The sequence below is a fragment of the Cebus imitator genome, unplaced genomic scaffold, assembly GCF_001604975.1.
Source record: "Cebus imitator isolate Cc_AM_T3 unplaced genomic scaffold, Cebus_imitator-1.0 Scaffold575, whole genome shotgun sequence".
Lineage (NCBI taxonomy): Eukaryota > Metazoa > Chordata > Mammalia > Primates > Cebidae > Cebus > Cebus imitator.
Genome location: NW_016107890.1, coordinates 606925 through 621254, shown reverse-complemented (window position 1 = coordinate 621254; position 14330 = coordinate 606925). Strand labels below are relative to the sequence as shown.

At 41.2% G+C, this 14330-nt stretch overlaps 1 pseudogene; it reads left to right on the top strand.

Moving 5' to 3' along the window:
• The window catches only part of LOC108294339, a 34958-nt pseudogene extending 24017 nt beyond the window's left edge, over positions 1-10941 (top strand).
• Positions 10942-14330: the final 3389 nt, after the last annotated feature.

Here is a 14330-nt window from a genome sequence, read left to right as displayed (position 1 = left end):
GCAATTCTCCTGCCTCAGCCTCCCAAGTAGCTGGGACCAGAAAGATTTTGAGGAGCTGGATCTTTAATGTTGAGTTAGAGGGTAGGCGATAATCTGGTTGGACTCTATTGGACCACACATCACCAAACTAAGGAAGATTCAGCTAAGATAATTACCCTTTAGATGCTTTACTTTAATCCCTGCTGATAGAGTTGACCCAATTCCTAGACTCTTTGGTGCTGAAAGAACAATTTTACTCAATAAATACATACTCAAGCAAAGGACTTGATCAACACAGGGATCTTTCGGATAATAGAACTGCAGGGAATACCTGCCTTCTGTTAAGTGTCTTAAGACATTAGTCTTCTCTTGGTCTTGTTGCAGAGTCCCTTTTCTCTCTCTCTCTCTTGTTTTTTAAGCTGGAGTTTCACTCTTGTTGCCCTGGCTGGAGTGCAATGGTGCAATCTCTGCTCACTACAACCTCCACCTTCCAGGTTCAAGTGATTCTTCTGCCTCAGCCTCCTGAGTAGCTTGGATTACAGGCATGCACCACCATGCCCAGCTAATTTTTTTTATATTTTGTTCATAGAGAGGGGGTTTCACCATGTTGGCCAGGCTGGTCTCAAACTCCTGACTCCAGGTGGTCCACCCACCTCGGCATCCCAAAGTGCTGGGATTAGCGTGAGCCATCTCATTTCTGTTTTACCCTTCTGTTCTATTTACCTTGCTTCCTGCCTTCCAGATGCGACAGTACTTCCTTGCCACATAGAGAAAAAGACCAAGGATACCACATACTTCCCTGTATTGATCCAGAGAGGTAAGGTCATTCCTGAAAGCCCTACTGTTAAGGAAAAAGCTGTTCAAACTATTTCTAATGGGAAAAGGTATGATGCACAAGTAACTGAGGATACCTAAGCAAGTTTCACAGATAGAAAAATATTTAGACAGTGAAAACAAGTGCATAAAAGTAAACAACACTTTAAAACTAAGTAGATTGAACTTGTACATACAATGTAATATAATGGCAAGAGAAGACTTGTTAGTGGCTACTGGATGATGGAGAAGGGTGTAAGGAAATTATTCTTCAGAAGGTGCTAGGGAGCCAGGTGTTCTAATAATTAGACTATAATTTATTATTAGTTCTAATAATTAGACTGTCGAGTCCCTGGGATTTTCCATGTAGACTACCATATAATTTGTGAACAATGGCAGTTCTGCTTCCTCTTTGGCAATTCATATACCTTTCACTTGATTTTTATTTAATTTTTTAAACTTACTATACTCAGCCTAGACAACGTGGTGAAAACCCATCTCTACAAAAAATACAAAAATTATCTGGACATGGTGGTGCATATGCCAGAAAAAAGCTAAACATGAGAGTGCTTTGAAAATATAACTTATAACTACTTCTGTCATATATCTAATTAACATATATTTATTAATTTGTTGCTGGGCTTTGTACTCCATTCCATTGGTCCGTTTATCTATACTTGCACCAATACTACCCTATCTGCGTTACTATAGATTTTCAATAAGCTCTATCATAAAATGAGCTCCTAATCTTTTTGTTTCTTTGCCAAAATTTTCTCGGCTCTTCTTGGTGCTTTATGCTTCCATATAGATTTTATCATTAATCTTTCAATAAAGGGAGAAAAGTCCTTGCTGGGATTTTGATTGGAATTGTATAGATTTATTCTACAAATTTCAGAACATTTGCTAACTTTAAGATATTGAGTGTCTTAATCCAAAATATGACCCAGTCATCCCTTGCTATCCACGGGGAAACTGATTCCAGGATTCCCCCTCGGATACCAAGATCTGAAGATGCTCAAGTCCCTGATATAAAATGGTGCAGTATTTGCATATAACTTACACACATCCTCCCATAGACTTTAAATCATCTCTACATTATTTCTAATACATTGTACAATGTACATGCTATGTAAATTGTTGCTATACTCTAGTGTTTTTTATACGTATGATTTTTTGTTGTTATATTGTTATCTTTTTTATTTTTTGACTGTTTTCAATCTGTCGTCGGTTGAATTCACAGATATGGGAGCCAAGGATGTGGAAAGCTCACTGTAAATGTTTCTACTGAGATCAGCTTTCATTTTTACAGTAACACATCATACTTGTCTTCAAAGCAGTCCTGCACATCTTTTGAAAGACTTATTCTTAAGTCCTGTGGTATTTTTGCTATTTAAAATAGTGTCTTAATTACATTTTTTACATATTTCTTTCTAGCATGTAAGGATGCAATTGAATTTTTTGCACGCACATCCAACAATCTTGTCAAACTAATTTGATTAAATAATTAGACTGTAGAGTCCCTAGGATTTTCCAAGTAGACTATCATGTAATTTGTGAACCATGGCAGTTCGGCTTCTTCTTTGGCAATCCATATACCTTTCACTTGATTTTTATTTAATTTTTTAAATTTACTGTACTCAGCCTAGACAACATGGTGAAAACCCGTCTCTATAAAAAATACAAAAATTAGCTGGGCGTAGTGGTGCACACCTGAAGTTCCGGCTACTTAGGAGGCTGAGGTGAGAGAATCGCTTGAGCCCAGGAGGGGCTGCACTAACTGCACTCCAGCCTGGGTGACAGAGTGAGATCCTATCTCAAAAAATAAAAACAAAAACTTACACTCATAGGATCTCTGGTATATTCTAAAAAGGTACAGTGATATTGGGTATTTTGTCTTTCTGATTTGAATGAAATACTTTTTATTTTTCATGATTACATATAATGTTTTGGTAGAAACCTTTATCAGGTTAAGAGAGTGTCTTCTATTACTACTTTTCTAAATGGTTTTTATCGTGAAAGTATGCTCAATTTTACCTAATGCTTTTAAAATTAGATATCAAGATGATTATATGGTTTTTCTGTTACAAAATACTAATGTGAAAACTTGGAGCAATAGATTTTTATCAGACTTATACATGAACACAGTTTAGAGTAAAACAGTTCTATTACTGTCTTAGTTCATTTTCTGTTCCTATGACAAAATACCCAAGACTGGGTGATTTATAAAGGAAAGAGATGATATATTTAGTTCACTATTCTGGAGGCTGGGATGTCCAAGATGGGCAGCCACATCTAGTGAGGGCCTCAAACAGCATCAGAACGTGGGAAGAAAAGGAAGGGGACGTGGGGCATGCAAAGACCAAATATGAGGTAGCCTCGCTTTATAACCACCTGCTCTGACAGTACCCAATCCAGTCCCGCAAGAACAAGATCTCACTCCCTGGAGAAAGGCATTAATCTCTCTTAATGATCTAATCACCTCTTAAAGTCACCACCTCTCAACAGCAGCTCCACTGGGGACCAAGCCCCAACATGAGTTTTGGTGGAAACGGACCCTATTTAAATAGACCCATACATTCATTTTCCATTCTCACCAGGAAGGTATGAGAGTCTAGTTGCTCTACTTTCTCATCCACTCTTCGTGTTTTTTTAAGTATATATTTCACTTTACCCATTCTATTAGGCATGAAGTGGCATCTCATTATACATAAAACTGTGAGCTCTGCAGTTTCTGCTGGGAGAAATGCTAACAAAATTAACTAATGTAGGATGAGTCACACCACGATATTTGTAAACTGGTAGAGGAATCAACTTGCATAACAGCTCAATCCAAAGTCAACACTAACACAGAGCTTCCAAAACTGCTGTGACTATTCCAAGGGCTTTGTGAATCCATTAGCTATAAACCGTCTCTGTAGTAATTTGTGAATATATTGTTTGTCAACTAAATTAATAAAATTAAAATTTATGTGGGTCCTAAATTTTTTTAAACTTTAAAAAGGGTTTCTTGTGGTGGCTGAGAACACAGGCCAAGGCCTGGGTTTTTCCTGAGGTAAGAACTGTTAATAAGGTTTTGTGTTAAATCATGTTATGTGAAAGGTTTAGGACTGACTTATTCATTATTCAAAAAGCATTGCTTGCCACCTAAGTGCCACACATTGTGCTAGGGGCTTGCACACAAAGAAAGAGATGGTGCTATTACAAACCTTTCCGCTGGCAGGGCGGGGTGCCTGACTTCTATCTTTGGGGTCAGGGCCCACCCAACGGGAATGAAGAGGCTGATGCTAGGTCCAGATTTGAATGAATGAAGTTGTTACCTGGGGGAGCCAACGAATCACAACCAATGTGCAAGTATTTGCTGCAGGAAACTAAATCTGTGCTTTGTCCTCGGAGAAAGATACTCAATAATGGATCCAGGAAGAGGAGGTTGGCCATGGACGGAGGGCAAGGGAGGAGGTCTGGCCCTGGGAAGGTCCACAGCAGGACATCGACAGCATGAATTGCAGAAGAGAAGGGCTTTGGGATCTAGGCTGGGAGCACAGCTGGGGTGTGGAATTTGTCTGAGTGGGCCCAGGCAGTAAAACAGGCTTAAAGTCTCAGGGCCTCATGCGACAAATATGTGTGCACAAGGAAAACTAGGCAGAGGGCATAATAAATAATTATAGCTGTGTGAGAATTGAGATCAGTTTGCCAAAAGAATGTAGAGAAGGGATCAAGGAAGGGAAGTTGGGGAAGGTGTGGAGGAGGAGGAGAGGTTTGAACTGGATCTTGAAGAAGAGTATCTGCCAGAGAGGGGTTTAGAAGGACATTCTAGAAAACGGAAGCATATTGCAAAGCCATGATATCATGAGGGAATAGGATATGTTCCAGAAACAGAGAGCAATCTGGGAGGCAGACACGTACTGTTTATGGGTGTGAGAAGAGGCTGGAAGGTACCCAGTGTCAGGCTGGACAGCCGTGACGGGAAGCGAGTTTGGGCTGTATCCTGAAGAGGCTGGGTCTGGGAAGCGATGTGCTGAGAGCTGGGTTGCAGACATTGATCTAGCTAGTCCTGCTCGGGGCAGTGAGGCAGACAGGGCTGCACCTGGGAAGAACATGCCAGCACTCAGCAAAGGCATTTCATTGTCAGCTTTTCCCTCCCCTTAGCCATGGCTCAAGGGCCTTTCCTTAGTCCCTCCTCCCCTCCATTTATGGAGCTACTTTTTCCATGCAGGTCACTGCCTTGACAGAGGTGGGCATGCCCACAGTGCCCAGGCCTCTGAGGAAGGCCCTGGTACAGACCACCCACCAGGAGTCACAATGAGGCCTCCAAGATAATGGAACAGCTGCAGCAGGGGCTATGGCTGTGAGCACTGCCAAAGGGCACATGCAGGGAAGCTCGTGTGTCCCTCTGTGCCAATCCAGCAACTCCACTCACATGCCATGCATTGAAGAATCTTCCTAGTGAGAGTGGATTTTCATGGTGTCCTTTGTTGGGTTGGAAGAGAAAGGCCTTGCTCTCTCTCAAAAATTCCATGAATGGTCATTTTACTCTGAATTTCCAGCATGTAAAATAGAAGCTCTCCAGGGTTATCTCTGGTCAGCGATCAAACAGCTGCTCTCCACTGTCTCAGCAGAATAAAATGCTTCTACTAAAGAAAAACGGACACAGATGCACAAAACAGATAAGCATGAGATCTGAGCTGTGGGAGGCATGGTTATCTGGAACACTTTTCCTTACCCAGGAGAGAAGCATTTATCTGAGGAGTACTGTAACCATGTACTTTCAGATAACAATGTTTCCTAGGGAATCCCTCATATCAGCAGCCACTCTATCCCTTGGACTTACTCTTAAAATTCAGTAGATGTTCCTTTGCCTTATATGGCTAAGAGGAAGTGTATGAGTGCTGGGAAAGGGGAGGATTTGAGAAGAGTGTCTTTAAATGCCTGGCCTAGCCTCTGCCCTTAGCAACGAAAAAGGAGGCGCTACAAAAGTTGTGAATGGCATTTGCGGTGGGTAGGCATAGTTGAGGTATAACTTGATGGCCTAAAAGGCTACTTCCTGTCTTCCTCCAAAAGGAATCCCTTCCTCAGTGGTATTGCCTTCGATTCCCTCATTAATGACTCCTTGAGGCTAATGCAGTAGTTTTCTATCTCGGACCTGTGGAGTTCTAGGGGTCTGGGGCAAGCAAGGGTGGGCATGGAGGGTGTTCTACCCCTTCTCCTCATCCTTTAAACGGGGGTGCTCTCGCCTCCTCCATGGTACACATCACACTTCCCTTTGAGGTTTCTTCTGCAAGTTTTCTTCTTCCTAGTAGATATGATGGTTAACTGTATGTGTCAGGTTGGCCAGGCCACAGTGCCCAGATATTTGGTTAAATACTAGTCTAGATGATACAGCAAAGGTGTTTTTTGGATGATATTAACATTTAAATCAGTATATTTTGAGTGATGCATATTACCCTCTATAACGTGGGTGGGCCTTATCCAATCGGTTGAAGACCTTAAGAGAAACTGATCTCCCCGGGAAGAAGGAATTCTGTCTCCACACCGTCTTCAGGATCGAGTTGTAGTGTTAACTCTCCCCTGTGTCTCTAGTTTGTTGACCTGCCCTACAGATTTTGTACTTGCCAGCCTCCATTGTCATGTGAGCCAATATCCTAAAATAAAAGACTCTCTCCCTCTCTTTCTCTCTCTCTCTCTCTCTCCATCCTATTTGTGCTGTTCCTCTAGAGAACCCCGACTAACACAGTAAGTTTGTTAAGTTAGTGGTATGAGTGAAGCAATTTGGAAAATATTTTAGATGTAGTATACAATTAAGCAAAAGAAGAATAAATGTATTGAGGTTGCTTGGTTTTCACTATGGAAGAGGGGGCCACACAAATACAGAATGAGGCACGGCAAGAAAGAGCTCTAGGGGAATGGATGGGAATTAGCTAAAAATCTAAATAAAATCAAGTCTTTTAAAAAATAGTCAATGTCATGAAAGACAAGGAAAGGCTGTGAAAATGTTTTGGAATAAAAATAACTAAATGAGCATGGCAACTAAATGCAATCCCTGACCCTAGACTGAATCCTGAACCAGAGGAGAAAGGACTGCTGGAGAGAACATTATTAGATCAACTGACAAAATTGGAATATAGATGCCAAAGTATTATATCAATGTAAATTAATGGAGTTGATAACTGCACTGTGGTTATGTAAGAGAATATTCCTATTCTTAGGAAATACGCATTGAAGTATTTAAAGGTAAAGTGCCATAATGTAACTTATCCAGTTGGTTCAGAAAAAAAAAAAAAAATTCTGTATTCACACATGTATGTGGCTGTACAGAGAAAGAGAGAGAGAGAGAAAGAGAGAGACAGAGAGAGAGACAGAGACAGGGACAGAGACGGGGAGAAAGAGAACAATGTCGAGTGCTGTAGGGAAAGGAGACATTTGTTCCCTGTGCCTGTAGCAACATCCAATCAAGGCCATATTCATGTCAAGGGTGGACTAACTAGTCCTCTATCTTGAAGAAACAATGAAAAATACATGAGGTGTAGCTGGGGCACTAGTTAGAATCAGGTCATTCAGATTAGGTGAATGTATCTAACTCCCTTCCAGGGTCCATGTGTGCAAACTCCCTTCCAGGGTCCACGTGCTACGGTGCATCCCGGACAATTCCACCTTAATCACTGCACCAGTCAGTTTTCCAGCAGGAATTGGAAATGATACCCTGAAACTAGATACTTGAAGACAAATTCATAAAGGGGCTACCTACAAAGGTGAGTAGGGGCAGGCAGCATTAGAGAAACCAAGAGGAAAAGGCACAGCTCCCCACAGCTAGCAGCACTGGGGAGCCAGCACTGACAGAAAAAGTGGGGGTCTAGAGGAGCAGGGACTAGAACCCAAGACCAGAAAGAGCTGTATGGAGACCTGATATGGCCACCTGAAAGGAGCTGTCGTCTTTGGCAGAGCGAGGCATCTGACTCTGCAGCCAACTCTCAGCAATCGAATGGAAGGGAGGCACGAAGGACAAGCCTCCTGACCTTACTTTCCTTGCACCCTCTGATCTCCTGACAGGGTCTCCCACTGGGTTGGCCAAATCCACCCGAAGCCAGAGGTCAGGGAGCTTATTAATGCAATAGGAAGGTTGGCCTCCCAGGACACACAGCACATGGGGTAGGGGGTAGAAAGGGAATCTGGAAGGGAAGCTGGATCTAGAAATCAGTGATATGTGGCTGTGGTGAACATTTAGCTTTACCTGTGGAAGCACAGAGAGCTGACACACAACATTACCAAATAAAAAAGATCGAATTGTAGGTTGAAGATTCTTGAAACTGGGATGGTAAAAAAAAAAAAAAAAAAAGGAAAGTTAAAAGAAAAAAGTACCACTTTCTTAATTATTAGAAATAGGATTTTTAAAGCCTCTATTTTCTTTAAGTAAGTTGTTTTCCAAATTGGTAACCACAGCCAATACAGGAGAAAGTTAGGCATAGGAAATCTCCTTAACAACACGGCAGTACAGCTCAGTGTGGATAAAGAAATTCTCTCATTAATTTTGTCCTGGAAATAGAATACCTGTCAGATTTGACCAAAAGCTTTTACATTTATGGAGTTCTCCACCAAATTGTGGCCCAGGGTCTATGGTGACCCAATGGGACTGTTCCCTAACTCTGGACCAAGGCAGAGTCTGGAGAGGGCCAGATGGACAAGGCTGGATGTTGACTGAGGACAGTAGAGTCAGACAGGAATTACAAGTGGCCAGCTGAGGCTATCAACTGGAAGATGCATCACAAAATGAGAAGCTGAGATTCTTGGAGGCATGGTACATGGACAATGATTCAGGATCAAGGCTTTAGACGCCACCAATGAAGTGTTGCTTAGCTGTTTGTTTTCAAGGCAGAAATGACTAGAAGAGGACAGGTCTCATTCCATGCCTGTTAAGACTGAGGCTGTCTGTACACAGCCCATTTATGCCTCTGTTACGAGAAATCGAACCCAGCCATGAGTTTCCTGCACACAAAGCTGCACTGATTCTTGCCTTTCCAACCTTTCCAGCCTGACCTCCCACCACTTCCTCACTCATTCATCTATACTTCACTCACAAGGATTTCCCTGAGTATATCATGCTGTTTCATATTCCCGTGCCTTCGAACATGGTATGAGACTTCGGGTTTAGTGGCTATAACAAAGAGACAATGAAAAGAGAATGCCTTCAATTAGAGTTTATATTTCTCTCCTGAAGCAGTCCAGTGGTGAGTGTATGGAACAGGAAGGGCAGTGCTGCTCCACACAGTCATTCAGGGACTCAGGTTCCTAGCATCTTGTTACCTCACCATCTCCTTGTTGCCACTGTCCACAGGACTGAAGTAAGCTTACCTTCATGTCTGGCAAAGAGGAAGCCTAGGGTAAGTGGCTTTGCCTTTAAGGAGTTTAGTCAAGTTGCACAATCACTACTACTCACACCCTATAGGCCTGAACCTGGTCACATGGCCATGGCTAGCTCCGAGGAGGCTGGAAAGTATAGTCTCTAACTAGCGGCCATGTGCTCTACCCCAAATTCATGGTCTTCATGAAAGGGGAGATAATCAGAAGTTTCTGCCACCATCTGCTATTTTATTAATCTGGAATGGCCTTTTGTCACTTTGATCATTTGCCTGAACTCTCCTCCCTGCCCCTTTGGAGCTTAGTAAAAATAAACTTTCTCTGTTCCCCAACTCCAGTATTTTGTTAACTCCTCTCTTATAATTATCTTCATACAACTTGGTCTGGGAGCTGAAGAAGCCAGCAATAAATTACTGAAGTCACCCCTGCAGTTTTACAATTTTATGGTATCTATAAAACCTCCCAGTAATTACAGTGTTCACTTGGTCCCCCTGCAGAACGGTATTGCTATTGGAAAAAAAAAAAAAAGTTTACAGCCCTGGTCACATTTTTTTAGATGCTCCAAAGTCAAATATCTTCTGTGACCAGGAAATGGGTCATCCTAGGCATGACTTCACTATTCTTCTTCATTGTTGTAATAAGTTGTGCCCCACTCCTATACTGTCCTATGGGACCTGCTAAGCTTTAGGGACCAGACCATCACCATAATCATAAGATGCTCTCGTAAGTATCAAAATAAAATTTATACATGAGGACAGGTGCAGTGGCTCATGCCTGTAATCCCAATGCTTTTTTGGGAGGTCAAGGCAGGGGGATCGCTTGAGGCCAGGAGTTGGGGACTAGAGTAAGCAACATGGTGAGACCCTGTTAAAAACATTTTTTTAAAAAAATTAACCAGGCACAGTGGCAAGCACCCTATAGTCTTAGCTACATGGAGGCTGAAACAGGAGGATCACTTGAGCCTAAGAGTTCCAGACAGCAGTGAGACATGATCATACCATTGCACTGCGTGACAGAGCAAGACCCAGAAAGGCCCAAATATTCCTGTAATGAGACTGCCAAACTGATAAAACAATATGTACGATTACAGAGCACTCTAGCTGGTGTCTGACTTTGGGCGCAAGTAAGATTCAGACATATCTGAATTTATCTGTTGAAGGGTAGTCACATCTCGGGGTTGGCCATTTGCATAAGAATTGTAATTTGTGGGGGGTGATGTTGGGGAGGCTGGTAGCTGCCGCTGCCGCTACCGCTACCATAGCTTTCTCCCGGTGCGCAGCAGAAATGGTGGGTGCACAAGGTGTGGCGGGGTCAATCCAGGATCCCTGGAGACCCTTGGTTCTGTGCAAAAAGGGGCCCACATTTGCCAAGGCTGAGGGGCAGGAGTGAACATGGCCCCTGTGGGTCTGTGGCCCCGATAGGAATTTAAACTGTCTCTCAGATGTGTACAGTAGAACTCAAGACGGCAGACTACTAAGGGCCATCTGAAATCGGGATTGGGTCATTAATAATTTCAGGACAAAGTTAGAGATCCCTACTCAAGCATAAGCCCCAGGTGTCGTAAGACTGCTATGAAGATGCGGATGTAAAGCCTTGGGCTGAGTATGTTGTGGAATGGGCTGCAAAGGACCCACATGGCTTCCTCACAACATTATTTTGGCCCTTACTCCACTGTTCCTAGCAAGTGCTGTACTGTCTTGGAAATTGGCCAAGATGATTGAGGTCAGGGAAAGGGAGCAAAAGAAGAAACAAAAATGCCAAGAAAAAATTGCAAAAGCTAAATGACTAAAAAAGGATTGACGGGCTGAACAGGCGCTGCAACCAGAGGAAAATCATTTGGAAAATTATGCAGCTTTGGAACAGCCCACTAAAATTTCTTCTTTGGATTTCTTGACAGTATTATTTAGTCAGTGAAATTTGACCGAATGGAAGAATCACATTAGTTCTGACCTCAACACTGTAGTAACTTCTAGGCTTGGGTGTAGAAGTTTATAGGTTTCTATTGACAGTTATTGTACATTAGCATTTACTATGGTACAAATTCTTTATAACTGACTTAGTCATTTGCTGCTTAGCAGTCCATATACCGAAATGAAAACATCCTGTGGGGAAAAATGACTTCAGATTATGAACTCAATTCAAATGAACTCTATTTAAAATGGGGTCCTGTTCTGGACAAAGGAAATTAACAATGTAAAAGTCAGAACTGTCCTGTCTGAGGTGAAATGTGTGCTTTGGCTTAAAAGAGAAACAGCATATTAATTACATCTTTTATTATTATTGATTTTTTCTTAGAATCATTTCTGGCTTTCTCCAAACAAAATAATATTAATCAATGAGTATTTCTATTTGCTGCATTTTTCTCATTTTAGCTTTTGAGACAGGTGGTAATTATCAAGACATTTTGCATTTTTTAAAACATAATTTTATAAAGAATTCTCTTACTTTGACTATATAGAATACCACCTACTATTCACATCATCGTGAATAATGTTGTAATGAACATGGGGGTGCAGCTATCCCTTTGACATGCTAACTTCATTTCCTTTGGATTTATAACCAGAAGCAGGATTGCTGGAGCATATGGAAATTCCAGTTTTATTTTCTTTTGAGGACCCCCATGCCATTTTCCATAATGGCTGTACTAATTATGTAAAGATGTTTTGAAGCCCATTTTACATCAACATTTCTACAGCCCACTGGTCAGAGCAAGTCACATATCCAAGCAGAAAGTCAGTGTGGAAGGGCACTGCCCAGGAGCACGGATGTAGGAAGGCATAAAAGATTGGTCCATTAATGCAATCAATATACATTACTCTTATTTATCACTGTTATTTTCATTTACTTCTGCAAATAAATAACCAGCATTATGACCCTCTTCCACATTTACTTACTTTCAGGTGATATCAGTCAGAGCGAAACAATCTAGGAATGATGGAGGATGCTGTTCATTTTATTTTTTCTTGGAGGAACTGGGTCTCCTAAGAAGGAACACATACAGTTGCTTATCAAAGCATGAAGAGAGTGTATTTTTGCTTTCTTTTCACCACCTTTCTTCTCCACCTAACTCTCATTAGCCAGAGACAATGGCAGATAAAAATTTAGTATTGCTAGAATATTTTGTGGGATGTTTTCGCTTATTTCTATTTATATCATTCCCTTTATAACTATGCTACAGATATTTTTGGAGATAAGGAAATTGAGAAAAAAATTCAGGGAGAAGAGCATGATAGGGGAATCACACACACACACACACACACACACACTCCAAAACCTAAAATCAAAACAAAAAAATCCAGATGCCCTAAAATATAAGGAGTAAGTAGAAACTGGAAGGGGATAAAAACGTGAATATTTTGGTAACCAGTTATTACAGGTTTGTAAACTTATATGAAATACAAAATGTTCAAAGATTTCAGTATCATTTTATCATTATTCATTTAAAAGTTTGAGATAAGGTCTTATGATGTTGCCCAAGCTGTTCTCAAACTCCTGGCCTCGAGTGATCTTCCCACCTCAGCCTCCCAAAGTGCTGGGATTATAGGCAGGAGCCACCACAGCTGGCCCCCACTTTTTGAATAGATGTACTGGAATGAATAGGAAGGAACAATTTCTTTTTTATTCCAGCTGCTGCTTGCCTTTTCATTTTCATGCTACCAGAGCAGAGTTCAGCACAACAGAGACAGATGGACAGAAAGTTTTGGTATATATGGGGTTTTAAAAACCACCTATCTGTTAGGATGCAGCCTTGTTTCCTCATTTCCATGGAAACAAGGGTTTATTAGAATCCACAGACACCACTGAAAGCCACCACTCCTGGTACTGCTGCCCTCTGTCTGTATCCAAAGAAATGGATTTCAGGTTCTGCTTCCATTTGATAAAGGAGACCTCAGCTACTCATTTTCATTCCTTACTTTTTCTCATTTACTTTCTGGTCTTGTATCACACCATGTTAATTTCCTTCACAGTCACAGTTCTCCTTAGAATCAGAAAACTTTTTTAAAGTTTTGTTTTTTTTTTTGAGACAAAGTCTCACTCTGTCACCCAGGCTGGAGTGTCATGGTGCAATCTCTGCTCACTGCATCCTCCGCCTCCTGGGTTCAAGCGATTCTCCTGCCTCAGCCTACTGAGTAGCTGCGATTACAGGCACATGCCACCAGAACCAGCTGATTTTTGTATTTTTAGTAGAGACGAGGTTTCACCATGTTGACCAGGCTGGTCTCAAACTCTCAGCCTCAAGAGAGCCACCCACCTTGATCTCCCAAAGTGCTGGGGTTACAGGCTTGAGCTGCCATGCCCAGCTGAGTCAGAAAACATTTTAACTGCAAGGCCTACAGAAATCATCTTACCCAAACCAATTCCATAACAAATGAGAAATCAGAAGCCTAGAGAAGTGAAGTCTAGGTAAAGTTAGATTAGCATTCAAGTTTGCAGCTTCCAGCCCAGAATGTTTTGTAACAACTTTGCTGTCTCCTTGTAGCACAACTATTGCACCAAACAAGAAGTATCTGAGTTCCTTTTGTTTCCCAGCTGTTCAGGGCACTGGTGGTGTGCTGGCTCTCCATCCCTAGTCTGCACCCTCAGGCACATGTGCCCCCAGTGCACCCCCTTCTTTCCTTCAGCCACAAATTACTATTCTTTGTTCTTTATTAAAAAATATCAAATTTATTTTAATATCTAGTTTCATTTTTATCTGCTGGACAATTTTTTTAGAATTTAAATTCGTTATCAGGGGTACAGAAAACATTAATAAGCTGACAGTGAATTAAATACTAACAGTGAATAAAATTACTAGACCATGTATTTATGAAAGCCATATTTAATAGTAAAATGTTCCAGTTATACTACTTAACTGAAAGAAACATCCTTTAGCTCCTTACTTCCAATTACAGCACATTCTCATTTTGATATGATTTATTCTTTTCACCCAATTACTGCCATGCCCAACAAAATGTTTCCAAATTTTATACCTTTCTTTACCACTTATGAAGTATAACCTCACTGTTACTGTTTATGAGTTCTTTAAGAGAAATTTAAAGTTTCACTTTGAACCTGTTTGATCAGAAAGTATTAAATATCACTGCCACATGAGTTAAAGAATGAAATAAAAAGGAAAAGCGGTGTCTACATAATCAGCAAATTACTTGATAAGGCATTTTAACTATTTTACAGCTCTGCTTAGCATAAGA